The 15307-nt window shown below is 35.6% G+C and overlaps 1 long non-coding RNA gene and 1 pseudogene across 7 annotated transcripts; one reads left to right on the forward strand and one right to left on the reverse strand.

Moving 5' to 3' along the window:
* Positions 1-779: 779 nt before the first annotated feature.
* LOC113352353 lies at positions 780-9227 on the reverse strand (annotated as a pseudogene).
* Positions 9228-9613: 386 nt separating this feature from the next.
* LOC113349576 lies at positions 9614-13931 on the forward strand. Of its 7 annotated transcripts, none has more exons than XR_003360276.1 (8): positions 9627-9748; positions 9999-10064; positions 10261-10326; positions 11180-11285; positions 11742-11847; positions 11942-12723; positions 12971-13252; positions 13625-13931. It is a non-coding gene; the product is annotated as an uncharacterized LOC113349576 (long non-coding RNA). The 7 variants fall into 7 exon arrangements; XR_003360277.1 differs by having other exon boundaries at positions 12971-13019; XR_003360280.1 differs by having other exon boundaries at positions 9614-9748; positions 10045-10177; positions 11942-13019.
* Positions 13932-15307: the final 1376 nt, after the last annotated feature.

The following is a 15307-nucleotide window of genomic DNA, read 5'->3' on the forward strand; positions in this document are numbered from 1 at the left end:
TCAAAAGCACATGCCGGGGATATTAATTAAGATGGTTGGACACTGAGTTTAATTTCACTCTGTAGGTTTTTACACGCACAAATTTTTTGTCTCGCCCATTCCAAGAAAAAAAGCGTAATTATCTGAGATGAAGGTTAGTATCATTTATTTGGAACATTAGCAGGTACATAAGAATCGAGAAACCTTCACATGATCCAGACGACAATTCTAGTGATGATCTTCCTGCTGTATGTCTGAGCACTTATAGAAGATTTCTCAGAAGAGAAGACGGATGTGAACCAGCTGCCTAAGGCACGATCAAAATTATTATGGAAAGGAATGCACCAAAAGCCGGCCTGAGGGGAAAAAGACCACTCGGATGGTATAAATTGATGACACTGTATATGAGTGGAATAAAAACACAAAATAGACAGAAAAAATAATCTCCAGTAGGAAACATATTACATAAGCATAACAGGGAGGACAAATCAGATGAGTTTGGTTAATCTCATGTCTGAAATTTCTATATTAAATTATAGGGTTGTTGACATAAAAAATTATTACAATTCCGTGTTCACTTCTGAATTTATCGAAACATGACAACATGAAAGGAATCCTCAACCAGAAAGCAAGCAAAACTAAAAGTTCTGGAGCCAGTGGCAGAGCTGGAAAATAAAGGTGCGGGTGGCTTGAAAACTAATTGGAGGCACTGATGGCAATTTTGAAGTATTACTCTGCGATGTAACAGTTTGTTGTTTTGGTTGGCTCATTGGCTTTGATTGCGCAAGTAAAGCATTGATTTAACTTCCTGTGAGTTTTTCTTTCTCCAGCAGAGCATTAGCTAGTGTATGGAGTTCGTTGTTGTGGGTAGTTAGAATTGTCTTCGCATTATTGTAAGCCCTGTCCAAGAATCCTTTTATCTCTTCCTCTATAAGAAGTCTAGTTTCAGCGCTCATATTCTTCCCATTATCATCGTAATCGTGAGCTACGACCCAAATGCTTTGCTCATTCCATATTGTGTGACCATAGCTCTTGCTAAAGACGTTGCTTGTTGGAGATCTGAAGATGCACTAGAAGTACCTTCACTTTCTCCAAATGTAAGCTCCTCAGCTACTCGCCCACCCATACAAACATCTAACCTAGCAAACATTTGTGTTGAGAAGTAAACCAAGATACTATGAAGAAGATAGAAGAGGCAACAATGTGTATTGATACAGTATGAAGAAAGTGATATAGATCAACAGTATGTGTTGATCCAGTATAGTATGGATCAACTGGGACAATTGACATGAAGTGGATGGATCAACAAGAGTTGTTGATCCACGGTACGGTTTTTAGAAGTTTACTTGGGTTACAAGTAATACTTGTTTTAAGAATTTGTTTACGTGAGAATTGTCTAGAAGTTTCTTGTTAGAGTTTGTTTTTGATTAGGAAAGTCTTTTTACTTGAGAGTCAAGTTTGTGAGTCATATAAATAGGTTGTTGAGCCATGAGACGAAACACATCAATTGAAGAGAGTTTGTTTGAGTTAAGTTTTTGTGTTCTTTCATTAATTCTTTGATATCATATTTTCTACATCTGGTATCAGAGCACTGGTATCAGGTTCTAGGGATGTGGGTATGAGAAGTTAAGTTGAAGAAGATGACAAGTTTAAGTTCAATCAAGGTGCCGGTGTTTGAAGGTAAAAACTTTAAACATTGGAGGTTGCATATGGAGAATATATTCACATACCAGGAGGTATGGGATGTTGTGAAAGATGGTTATGCTGAACCAGCAGAAGGACTAGTACCTGAAGGAGTTGCGCTAACTCTATTGAATGAAAACAGAAAGAAGAAATCTAAAGCTACGTATATTCTTCATCAAGGTGTTCATGAATCTCTCATGGACAGAGTTATCTAGATTAAGCAAGCTAAAGCAGCATGGGATGGTTTGGTTAGATATTATACAGGTTCTGACAAGGTCAAGAAGGTTAGGTTACAAACTTTGAAAAGAAAATATGAACTGCTGCAGATGGAGACAACTGAAACAATATCAGATTTTTCTCAAAAACACTGAATCTTGTCAATAAGATGAATACCAATGGTGATACTGTAGAAGATTCACCAGTCGTAGAGAAGATTTTAAGAAGCTTGCCTGAAAAATTTGAGTCAAAACTTACTGCTATAGAAGAATGCAACACAGTTGCAACAATGACTCTTAATGAGTTGTTGGGTTCATTACAAGCTTATGAACAAAGGTTGTTGGAGAAGACAGTTTCTGCAAAACAAGTTGAAGAAGCTCTTCAAAGTCAAGTTAGCTGGAGAAATAATAAAGGAAAACCTAATGCTGGAGCTTTTCAAGGAGGATACAATAATGGAGGGAGATCAAATAATGGAAGTTATAGGAAGCCATTTGATAGATCAAAAATACAGTGTTATAATTGTGGAGATTTTGGACACATTGCTAGTGAATTTCCAAAACCTAGAAAGACAATTGCAAATAAATACAAAGCAAATTTCAAAGCTAATATTGCAGAAAGTCAAGAAGAAGATGAAGAAGAAAAGAAAGCTGAAAATATGTTGTTGGCTTGTCATACACCTGAAGAACAATCTCAACATAAGTGTATCTAGATACAGGTTGCAGTAATCATATGAGTGGAACAAAAGATTTGTTTGATAATCTTGATGAATCAGTGCGATCAACTGTGAAGTTTGAAAATAATTCTACCATTCCAGTTATGGGAAAAGGAAGGATTGGAATTGTTCTGAAAAATGGTGCAAAAATATTTATTATTGATGTGTTTTACGTTCCAGGTTTGCATCAAAATCTTTTGAGTATGGGTCAATTGTCTGAAAGAGGTTATTCTATGAACATCTTTAATGGTGTTTGTACAATTCGAGATCGCTTTAAAAAACTTATTACAAGAGTGCAGATGTCTAAGAATAGATTGTTTCCTATGAATATTCAGTATCAAAAGAAAAGTTGTTATAGTAGCAGTGTTCATTATGATTCTTGGTTATGGAATAAAAGGATGGGACATGTAAACTTTAACAGTTTGCAAACTTTAGCAAAGAAGGAGATGGTGTCAGTCTTACCCTTTATTGAGGTACCAGAATCAAGATGTGAAAATTGCATCTTTGGCAAGAAGCACAGAGATCCATTCCCAGTCAACAAAGCTAGAAGAGCTGATCAACAATTGGAGATTGTTCATAGTGATCTGTGTGGTCCTATTGAAGTAACTTTACATGGAGGTAATAATTATTTTATAACTTTCATTGATGATTTTAGTAGAAAAACATGGGTTTATTTGTTTAAACAAAAGAGTGATGCATTTCAAGCTTTTAGAAGTTTCAAAGCTTATGCTGAGAGACAAATTGGTAAGAGTATCAAGATCTTGAGAACTGATAAAGGTAAAGAATATACTGTTGTTGACAAGTTTATGGAAGAGCATGACATTCAGCATCAACTAACTGCAAGATATACACCACAACAGAATGGAGTTGCAGAGAGGAAGAATAGAACCATAATGGAGATGACAAGAACTATAAGAAGAACAAAAGATTTACCAAAAATTTTTTGGGGTTATGCAGTTGACACAGCTGTGTATTTACTCAACAGATGTCCTACAAATAGTTTGAACAACATAACATCAGAAGAAGCTTGGAGAGGTGTAAGGCCAAGTGTAAGACATCTGAAATTTTTTGGGTGTATTGCATATGCACATGTACCCAAAGAACTAAGAAAGAAACTGGATGACAAGAATGAGAAGTGTATCCTTGTTGGTTATAGTTCAGTAACCAAAGGATATAAATTTTACAACCCAGAAGCAGGAAAAGTGTTTACAAGTAGAGATGTGATCTTTGATGAAGATTCAAAATGGAACTGGAATAATGGATCAACAACTAATGTTGATCCATTATAACAATGGATCAACAAGGGATGTTGATCCACATAATATTGGATCAACAAGGAATGTTGATCCACCTGCTGCTGTCAGAACAGTTCCAGTTGAAGTTGAAGAAGGAGTGCAGATTCAAGATAATGTTGAAGAGCAACATGAAGAAGCAAGAACATAAACAGTTTAACAACAAGAAACTACAAGACTAAGAAGAAAATATATCATATCGGCTAGGTTGAATGATCATGTTGTATCAAGATATGATGAAGATATCGATGATGAAGTAGTGAATTTTGCACTATTTGGAGATTGTGATCCTGTAACTTATGAAGAAGCATCAAAAGAACAAGGTTGGATTCAAGCTATGAATGAAGAACTGAAGTCAATTGAGAAGAATGATACATGGGAACTAACAGAACTTCCACCATGGAAGAAAACCATGGGTGTTAAGTGGTTTTATAAAACAAAATACAAGTCAAATGGTGAAGTGGATAGACAGAAAGCAAGGTTAGTTACTAAGGAATATAGACAAAGACAAGGAGTAGATTACTCAGAAGTATTTGCACCAGTTGCAAGACTAGATACAGTAAGAATGATAATTGCATTAGCTGCACAAAAGGAGTGGAAGATTTTTCAGATGAATATGAAGTCAACATTTTTGAATGGAGTATTGGAAGAAGAAGTTTATATTAAGCAACCAGCTAGTTACATTATGGAGGGGAAGGAGAATAAAGTATACAAGCTTAACAAATTTTTGTATGGTTTGAAACAAGCACCAAGAGCTTGGTATACAAGAATAGATTCATATTTCATTAAGAAAGGATTTACAAGATATCCACATGAGCATACTTTGTATTTGAAAGCTGATACTCTTGGCAATCACATCATAGTGTGTCTATATGTGGATGATCTTACTGGAAATAGTTCTGAGATGATTAATGAATTCGGGGAGGATATGGTGAAGGAGTTTGAGATGACAGATCTTGGTTTAATGTCATATTTTCTTGGCATAGAGGTACAACAAACTGAAAATGCAATTTTCATCAATCAACAAAGATATGCAGAAGGAATACTAACGCGTTTCAAGATGGACAATTGTAATCCAATCTTAACACTAGTACAAGAGAGATTGAAGTTGACAAGAGAAGGCTCAGGAGAACTTGTAAATTCAACAGACTTTAAAGGTCTTGTTGGATGTCTTAGATATCTGACTGCTACAAGACCTGACATCATGTATGCAGTTGGATTGGTTAGCAGATTTATGGAAGAACCAAGACAATCACATTTACAAGATGCAAAACGTATTCTGAGATATGTTAGAGGTACAACCAGTATGGGAATTCTCTATAATGTTTCAGAAGATCCGAAACTAGTTGGTTTTACTGATAGTGATTGGGTTGGTGATACAAAAGGAAGAAGAAGTACATCAGGTTATGGATTTCAGTTAGAAACTGGTTTTTTCTCTTGGTCATCAAAGAAGTAACAAGTTGTTTCATTATCTACAACAGAAGCTGAGTATATAGCTGCTAGCAACTGTGCTACACAATTTGTATGGCTAAGAATGATGCTGAAGTCATTGTTTCAAGAACAGAAGACACCAACAACAATAGTTTGTGACAACAAGTCTACAATTTCATTAAGTAAGAATCCAATGCTTCATGGAAGGAGTAAGCACATTGATATTAAGTATCATTATATTAGAGACTTGTCAGTAACAAGGAGATAGCTGTGGAGTTTGTTGAGAGTGAAGAGCAAGTAGAAGATATTTTCACCAAGTCTTTGAAGTCTAACACTTTCATTTACTTGCGTGGAAAGTTGGGAATGATTAGCAAAGAGTATCTTGGTTTAAGGGAGGATGTTGAGAATTAAACCAAGATACTATGAAGAAGATAGAAGACGTCAACAATGTGTGTTGATATAGTATGAAGAAAGTGATATGGATCAACAGTGTGTGTTGATCCAGTATAGTATGGATCAACTGGGACAGTTGACATGAAGTGGATGGATCAACAAGAGTTGTTGATCCACGGTATGGTTTTTAAAAGTTTACTTGGGTTACAAGTAATACATGTTTTAAGAATTTGTTTACGTGAGAATTGTCTAGAATTTTCTTGTTAGAGTTTGTTTTTGATTAGGAAAGTCTTTTTACTTGAGAGTCAAGTTTGTGAGTCATATAAATAGGATGTTGATCCATGAGATGAAACACATCAATTGAAGAGAGTTTGTTTGAGTTAAGTTTTTGTGTTCTTTCATTAAGTCTTTGATATCAGATTTTCTACAATTTGCTTGCGAGAAAAACTAGTCTCATCTTTGTCGGGCAGTTGAGCTACCATTCCAAGAGACCTTCCTCGTGGAACAATAGCTGCTTTGTGAACTGGATGAGCTCCATCTGTATGGATGGCTACTAAAGCATGGCCACCTTCATGGAAAGCTGTGATATTTTGTGATTCGCCAGAAATCACAGCGAATTTGCGCTCACTTCCCATTATAATATTATCCTTTGCATATTCTAAGTCAGTCATGCTCACTGCTTTAGCATCCTCCTTTGCTGCTTTGAGAGCCGCAACGTTCACCAAATTTGCAAGATATGCGCCTGAGAACCCTGGTGTTCCTCTTGCAATGATCCTTAAATCAACATCTTCTCCTTTGGGTACCTGTCAAATGTTATAGATGGTGTGAGAACCCCGCAATTCAGGCATATAGTTTTCATGCATTTAAATATTGGACAACAGGCTGAATATCGAAAACAATCAAAAACATCCACCGATGGGTTTGATTCTTTTCCTTGAAATTTTTAAGTTACCAAAGACGAGCTGATTTCATTTAATATACATAAAATGATTAAAAATATTAGTTACCTTTGACATGTGAGATTCCAGTATCTGTCTTCGTCCTTCAACATCTGGAAGCGGAACAACAACATTACGATCAAAACGTCCAGGTATTACAAGTGATTTATCCAAACACTCGGGGAAGTTGGTTGCAGCAATCACAATAATTCCATCATTTTGTTTAAATCCATCATGCTCGACAAAAAATTGATACAAGGTCTCCGATAGTCTCAGATCTTTGGGGTTACGGCTCCCTCCAAATGCATCTATCTCATCAATGAAAATAATACATGGAGACCGCTTATTAGCTGCAGCAAATAGATCCCTCACTCTTCTTGGTCCCATACCAATCAACTATTCATCAAATTCACTCCCACTTCTGAAGAAGAATGGTACTTCAGCTTCTCCTGCAATAGCTCTTGCTAGCATGGTTTTACCTGTCCCCGGTGGACCAGAAAGCAAAACTCCCTTAGGGAGATTACCTCCTAGACTTGTGAACCGCTGAAACAATAAAAAGGCATTAATTGGTAAGAAAACTTTAAGCTTATGACTCGGTAAGAACTTTGATCATATGATGGACAAGATTACGAGAGTAGGAAATACCATATAGTCCTAGGAATAATATATTAGGATGAGTCTAGTCCAATTGACACAGTCAACTTTCTGTTTGGTCCTTTTTGGAATTATAAATTACTGTTTGGTCCTAGGTGTACAATACCCACGCGGGATGACGTCATGGATGACGTAAATTTCATCTTGGAGTGACAGCAATACCCTTTAAGAAAAATATATATTGGATTTATTAGCAAAAAAGAAATCATTTTCAGATTTCTTTTCTCTATCCTCTCTAGATTCAGATCTATTTTCTCTTTTTTGTTTTTCTTTCTTTTTTTGATGAAGATGATGGTGTTGAAGTTGAAGAAGATGGCGAAGATGTTGCTAATGATGTTGTTGAAGATGATTCGAAGGTGATAGTAGATCTGATTTTTTTTTCTGGATGTGTTTTAATTTGTTTTGATTTCTTCCTGCTGCTGTAACAATGGCGAAGACGAACTCTGTTTGATGAAGACGACGACGAAATCATGTTGCTGCTACTGCTCGTGTTGAAGATGAAGATGGACTCTGTTTTTTAGGGTTTTCTTTGCTGCTCGTGTTGAAGATGAAGAAGATGATGAATATGTTCTGCTACTGTTGAAGTTGATGAAGAAAAAGAAAACGATGATGATGATGTTCTACCACAGTTGAAGATGTTGTTGTTGATGATGTCGTCGATGATGAAGAAGATGTTGTTGTTGATGTTGAAGATCCATCTGTCGATGATGAAAGACGAACTCGTGTTGAAGATCTTGATTTTTTTATGTTGAAGATATCGATTTTTTATGATGATCTTTGATTTTTTGATGTTTGCTTATCGTGTTGAAGATCTTGAATTTCTGCTGGTGTTGAAGAATGATGAAGACGAAGATGAAGTTCATTTTCTGTTTGTATAGGTTTTTATATGGACTTCATTTCTGGAATGAAGTCTGTTTTTTTAGGTTTTTATATGGACTTCATTTCTGGAATGAACTCTGTTTTTTTAGCTTTTTATATGGAGTTCATTTCTGGAATGAACACTGATTTTTATGGATTCTTTTAGGTTTTTTTATGGAGTTCATTTGTGGAATGAACTCTGTTTTTTTAGGGTTTTATATGGAGTTCATTTCAGGAATGAACTCTTGTTTTTTAGGTTTTTACATGGAGTTCATTTCTGGAATGAACTCTGTTTCTTTAGCTTTTTATATGGAGTTTATTTCTCAAATGAATTCTGTTTTTTTAGGTTTTTATATGGAGTTCATTTCAGGAATGAACTCTGATTTTTAGGTGTTTTTTTAGGTTTTTATATAGACTTCATTTCTGGAATGAAGTCTGTTTTTTTAGATTTTTATATGGACTTTCATTTCTGTTTTTTTTATGTTTTTTATATGGACTTTATTTCTGAAATGAACTGCTACAAGAAAATAAGTAAAAATTAACACGGAAGGATACTTTTGTCAGTTTAATATTTTTAAAATAATTATGGACCAAACGGTAAAGACGTTTGACCAAAGGACCAAACAGACATGAACCCACTTAAAAAGGACCAAACGATTATTTTCCCGTTACGAGAATAGTACTGCAATTACGTACCATAGGATCGCGAAGATAATGGACAATTTCTTCCAGCTCAGCTTTGGCCTCATCAACACCCTTAACATTAATAAGTTTTGTACTTGATTCCGTGCTCGGTTGGACATCTCCATTTAATGCCAGACCTGAAAGAAAAAACAAATCAAACGAAGCTTTAGATTTTTCTGGACATCATTACTAATACTAGTAATCACTGTAAAGCCGTATGAAACACCAAAAGGAATTACCTTCAAACATTTTTATTTTCTCGGTTACTGTTGCGATTACTGCTCCGACTATTGCTGCAAGATTGAGGATTTTGATCAGTGCAAGGAAGAAATTTAGAAGAATGGTCATCGCCTCCGTCGCTGTCTCAATGAGCTTTGCCACCTTCATATCATACGTACTGAAATATGTGCTCGCCAAGTATCAGGAATTAAGAAGTCCACGAAAACAATGGTGAGCACCACCATCACCATGACCATTATCATCATCTTGAGAAAAGTTGACTGATATATATTTCAGAAAAGATGTGTAAATACTAAATTCTAGTATAGCTAAGAAAAAATAAGGTTCATGAGGCGTCCTTATATATCATAGTTATAAAAAGGTAGGAGGTTTGTGTCCATGATTGCTAGGGCTGTCAGACGGACGACATTGAATGGGGGCCTTCATCTCAAGGTCGGGAATCTTCGAATTGGGTTTTTGCATGGACGGCTGAAAAGGACTCTCTCGTCCATGTTTACCATAAAAGGGTCTCCTGCTAATTACGGGGGTTCTTGGTCAACAGAAATTGGGTGGGTCACGTTCGGTCAGCAACAGTAATTTAGGGAGCATCTTCTTATTCGTCAGCAAGTCCTCGCAACATCTTCACCTTCTTTTCGTTGATTTCAGCTCAAACTGAAGGAATCTGTTTGGTAAGAATAGATTTTCGTAATAGTAATTGATTTTTGCAATGATTTTAGAAATTGAAATCTAGGGTTTCATATATGTGGGAGTAATGGTGTTTTGAAGTAGTTTAACGGTTGTTGGGTTATCTTGTTAACAAATACTACTTTATCAATTTGGGTTTTTTTGTTTCAAATTACTGAATTACGGGTTGAATTTGTTTGTTTATGCAATTTTGTTGATGAGTTTTTGCTGGGTAATTGAATTCTGTTTTTGTAGATTGGTTAATAACCTGGGGAAAAATGTCATTGATTTTGGGTTGTAGGCACGTTATCAAACATGAAGGTGATTGCCTGAACATCCAAACAAATCCCTCGGGTCTAATAGACTATGGTTTAAGTGTTATTCCTGTTGATAATTTTGTTCTTGATCTCAGTGATTATAATTGTGAAACTGAGGTCAGGATTTCTCCTTTTCTTTCTCTCTATACTGTGTTTCGCTTTTCAAGCCAAGTTATTTGATGATATATGTTTGATTTTAGGAAGGACTCAGAAGATTCGGAAGGGCCATCCAAGACAGTTCCACTCGAAGTTCTTAAAAGAGAAAGGTGAGATTTTACAATAATTTTTGTTTTTAAACACAATTGGAGTGGAATTAATTTGATGATGTTTTGAGCAGAGGAGGTTTGTGTAATTAACTGGATTTGGGGTTTGTGATTGTGGTATCAGAAATATGTTTGTTGTTTAACATGTGTTTATCAAGTGTTTATGGTTATTGTTTTACTGGGTTTTGAGAATCCTGAAGTAAAAGTGGGAATCACAGTTTGATAGTCTATTACAAACTCTTTTCTTCATGGGGTTTTGGTTGTTGACAACATTTTGTTGTTGTCACCTTCATATCCTATAGCATGCATTCAGTTCAATTGGGTCTAATTTTCTGTAAGGCACTTTGGGTTGCTATATTGAATAGAAAAGGAACCAAGTAGACGGATATTTTAAAGGGTGAGTCTTGGATTTGAATGTGGATTTATCCTGTTTAAGAGCTTAATTGGTCTTCTTATGATTCCTTCTTACAGTCATTTTAAAATCTTATGAGAATGTCCTTTACTAATTAGTGGTGCTATTTCATAACACTTTTTTCATCTCTTACTTTGATGATGAAAACAATTCTCAGTTTAATGATAACAACATCACTGATTCAGCAACTAGATTGATCCAACGTCTTATTTGGTTTGTGTCTTTATGTTGGATTTTCTAATAAACTTCTAACTAATGGAAAATGGCCTTGAGATTTTGAAAAGTCCTGCTAAAAGGAACTGCTACTGACAATATCATGCGGAGCATAAATACTTACCTTCGCCGCGTTTCGTGGTTAACACACACAAGTTGATACTTAAGTGTTCTTTTTCTTGACCGTATGCCATGAACTGACATAAAAATATTTTTTTGGGACTTGAAAAGAAGGCTGCTACAAGGAGAATTGTTGCAGGAGAGCAGGGATGCAATAATGGCCAAACACGCATTCCTCCTGTTTACATCATATCCACGAAGTCGTGCTCCCAAGTTGGTAAGATTGCAAAAACACCTGGCTTGCTGTGCACTCTAAAAAACACTCAACTGCTATCCTGAATTTTTTGATTGATTAATCTCATCTTTCTATGATTAGATAAAATATTTTTAAGTACCACTGGGGTTCATTAGAATTTTTAGTTTGGAATTTTTTTTCTTCTTCTGGAAATTGGAATTATGGGTTAAGTATTTCGATTTCCAATACTGTGATTAAAACAAGGGTCGAAGGATTTTAGATAAAGTTGATTCCGACGAGGTCCCGTGTCACTCCCAAGGCTTCTTTCATAGTCTTTTTATTTAATTCCAACCTTTGTAGCAGAGATGAAAGTTTAGAATTTCAATTTTATATTTTGGCACTTATTTGCCCATGTTTTTGCTTAGGTGTTTTTTATATCGGTGAAAGATTTTATCTCTTTAGAGGCAGAAATTTAACCTTGGATATTGTCATAAGCAGGGGAAGCACCTGCAAATTGGGAGGAGGTCCTTGAAGATGCACCAGTAGACGCTACGGGATGACATTCGTTTTTGTTATTCAAACTGGGAGTCTTCATGCACCAAAGGTAATGTTTTCTATTTATTTTCAAACTGAAACTCTACATTCGTTTTTGTTATTCTTACTATAGTACTAATCTCTTCATGTGGTGTTGTTTGTAGATGGTGATTTATTATGGTAGCTTGAAAGTGATTCAAGGGGTTTCTTTTTGAAGATCCAAACTTTATAAAGGTGGAGTGGGTCTGTGCTTCGAGCTGTCACTAAAGAAAAACTACAATTAAGGTGAAAGAGGTAGTCAAGTAAACATTTAGAGGTAGCCAATTTGAAGGGGTTTTTCTCATTTGGTTATATGAGTATTGCCTCCCAAGCCCAAAAAAAAATTTAGAAGCGGATCAACATAATAAAGAAGTCAAGTAATGATCCGGTTTGGTTCTTATTTATCACTCTCTAAATCTAAAGAGGCTTTACAAGGTGGTCTGTGAAGACTATGCCATCGTCGGCTAAAGCTTTCAAGTTGGTGGGGGATGTACGAACTATTCCGAATTGGTTCACCCATTTGGGCTTTTGCTTATTTGTTTGTGTGGAAGAATCTATTCATGGTTTATTTGGATTCCCTTGGGAGTTTAGAAAGGTCTTTATTTTGAAGTTTTTTGGTTGTTTTAGAGCAACGGATCGGTGCAAAAAGAAGATCCAACGGTGTTTCGGTTCATGTGTTTAAGGCAAGCCGGATGAGATTAAACTTTAGAGTTTAGAAGGTTATGTGCAATGGTTCATTTAAGTTATTTGACTTATTTCTAATTTAGAAGGGGAATGTGCTGCTTAGGAGAACATTTTTTTTAGAGCGGTAAATAGTCTACATGGAAATGTTCTGCATTTAGTGTAACTTATTCAGAATAAGTTTTGAGGGTGCCTTGCATGGTACTTACCTCAAAGAAGTACCAAGGTAATCCCAACTCTTCCGTTTATGTATGGAGTTTGTAGCTTAGTAAATATGGGTCACTGTACCATCATGTAAGATACTGTTTTACCCAAAAAGAAAAATAATCTCTTTTTACCTTGCGAGTTGCGATCCGTTTCTTTTAATTCATTGTAAGATTTTGATTTGGTTTTTAGGTTTAATTACAGGGTTGCAAAATACAAACTGATTAGTTTTCATCGGTTTAGTTTAACCTATTTTGTGTTTGATGCAGGGGCTAAAGCTTGGAGAAGGTGAGGTTGAGTTGGTGGTTCCTATGCAGGGTATATATCCTCTTTATCCTTATTTTTTCATGATAATTGGGTTGGAAGTGTATTGAGTGGATTATTGTTTTTCTTTCTGATCACTGGGGAGATGTGCGCATGGTCATGGAAGACACAAACATTTCCATCAAACCTAAGATTGATTTCGATAAGTTTGCTTAAAATAGGGCTTCCACACTGTAGGAGTAAGAAATGGGAAGATAGATAAAACGCCTAATTTGGGTCCTTGATTGGTACATTGCTTTTTTGATTGCTTTCATTGGACAATTTTGAGGGTCATCGGATACATTGTTTTTTAATACACGGGTAATTTTGTTTCTTCCACGCTGAAGGAGTAAGAAATGGGAATTAAGATAAAACACCTTGGGTCGTTGATTAATACATTGCTTTTTTAGTAATCAACAATGGATGAAAGTAATACTCATCTTTGAATATATTTAGTCTTCCTGTGGCATCATGAAAAAAGAAAAGTTGCTTAGTTCATCAGAATCTCAACCACAAGCATCTATCAGTTCTGGGCAGATGAAAATTATGTTAATTAGGTACTAATAATAAATGGTTTATTCATGGATTTCATCTGTAGTATTATCCATATGTTTTTACAGGTAACAGGTGAAACAAATGAAAATAGTGAAAAAAAGCAACAAAGTTGCAAGAGCTTCTGGATAGTATTGCAGAAGGTATATGTTCTTTTACTGTTTGTTCTACTTGAGGTTATATGGTACTACAAAGGTTGATGTAGTTACAGTAAGATAATTTTATCCCTAGATATTTCCATTGACTTTATCTAATCGAGTTTTGTGAGTCTGTTTTTGTTCGATCTATTTCGACTTTAATGGGGTGGCATATTCGTTTTTTCCATGGTTTGTAATAATGATTTTGTTAGCATCAAAGATTCTGACATCTTCTTCATAGTGAATGAGTTCAGTTCTACCATAATACTTTGAGTTTTTGTAGCAAAATTGCTAGCGTTGTCTCTGTATATGACAACAATGGATGCTAACTATATTTGGCATCTTCGCTTAATGGGCAACTCCCGCACTGACCTGTCCAAGACTGCCAGCAGAAGACATCAAGTTAGCTGCATCAGTCTAAGATAACTACCTATAATCCCACACAATTCTAAGGCATGGGGAGGGTTACTGTTTTGTTAAGACCAGTTTAGCAGCTGAAGGATATTTGTGTATGATATCAATGCGCAACATAGCTAGAGGATGGCTGCAGAGAGGATGATGGAGTTTCAGAAAGGAAGACAGAAGTATAGACTTAAATCATTATGTTAGGGTTAAATATGTGTATAAAGCAGGGTGTCACGTTCATTCTATTGTTGCTGTCTTAGCTCAAATGGCAGAGCGCATGGTTTCAACCATGTAGTTGTGGGTTCGACTCCCGCAGGTAGCGTAGTTATGGTGCATGTAATAAGGATTTTATGTGCATGAAAATGAAACATGTGACAGAGGTTATCCAAGGAAACACGATAATAGTGCAAGCATGGATAAAGGTGGATATCCAAACTATCATCGGCATCATGATGAAAGGGAGGTAATTGTAAATACTAAATACATAATAAACAATACAATTGCTATAAATGTTGAAAGGGAGATAATCTATATTTTTGTAAAATATTCAGTGGCCACATAGATGTTGAAATTGATGGGAGAGCAAGGGTTGTTAGATACGTACATAAATTATTATGTTTGTAACCTTAGTTTTCACTGAATGTGATGATGGGCTTTGTAACGTTAGTTTTTAGTGAATGTGATGAGGCACAATATGTAGTACATCGACGCAATATATATTGGATCGCTAGAGGTTGTGTGGCGTTTATACGGGTTTTGCGACTGCAAGAATGTACTTTCTCAGCCATAATTAAGATGAATTGTACACTATAAACCACGTGTGAGGTACAACATCCACAATCCAACTAATAAAAAAGTGCTTGATTAGGGATTTTATCTCCTTGATGAACAATTACATGAATCTTGGCAAATCTCTTGACGATTTCTAAGATATACCAGAACTAATATTAAACAGGAGTGATGTCCTTGGTTGATGCAAACTTGAAGTAGGAGATTCTGACGTCAATGAAGATATTAAGATATTGAAATTTTCTCATTAGAATAAAGTAATTAGTTTCGTGCAAGTAGACAATGTGAATTTTTTCCTCCCTAATTCCATTTGGTAGTGCTGCAGGAAGTGGAATAACTTTGGTATACAACACATTAGTCGCAAGTTGTCGCAGAGCGGAATACATATTTCTCCCTGCTACTTCTTAAATTGCTTTGCAT

Source organism: Papaver somniferum, chromosome 2 (genome assembly GCF_003573695.1).
Source record: "Papaver somniferum cultivar HN1 chromosome 2, ASM357369v1, whole genome shotgun sequence".
Taxonomy (NCBI): domain Eukaryota; kingdom Viridiplantae; phylum Streptophyta; class Magnoliopsida; order Ranunculales; family Papaveraceae; genus Papaver; species Papaver somniferum.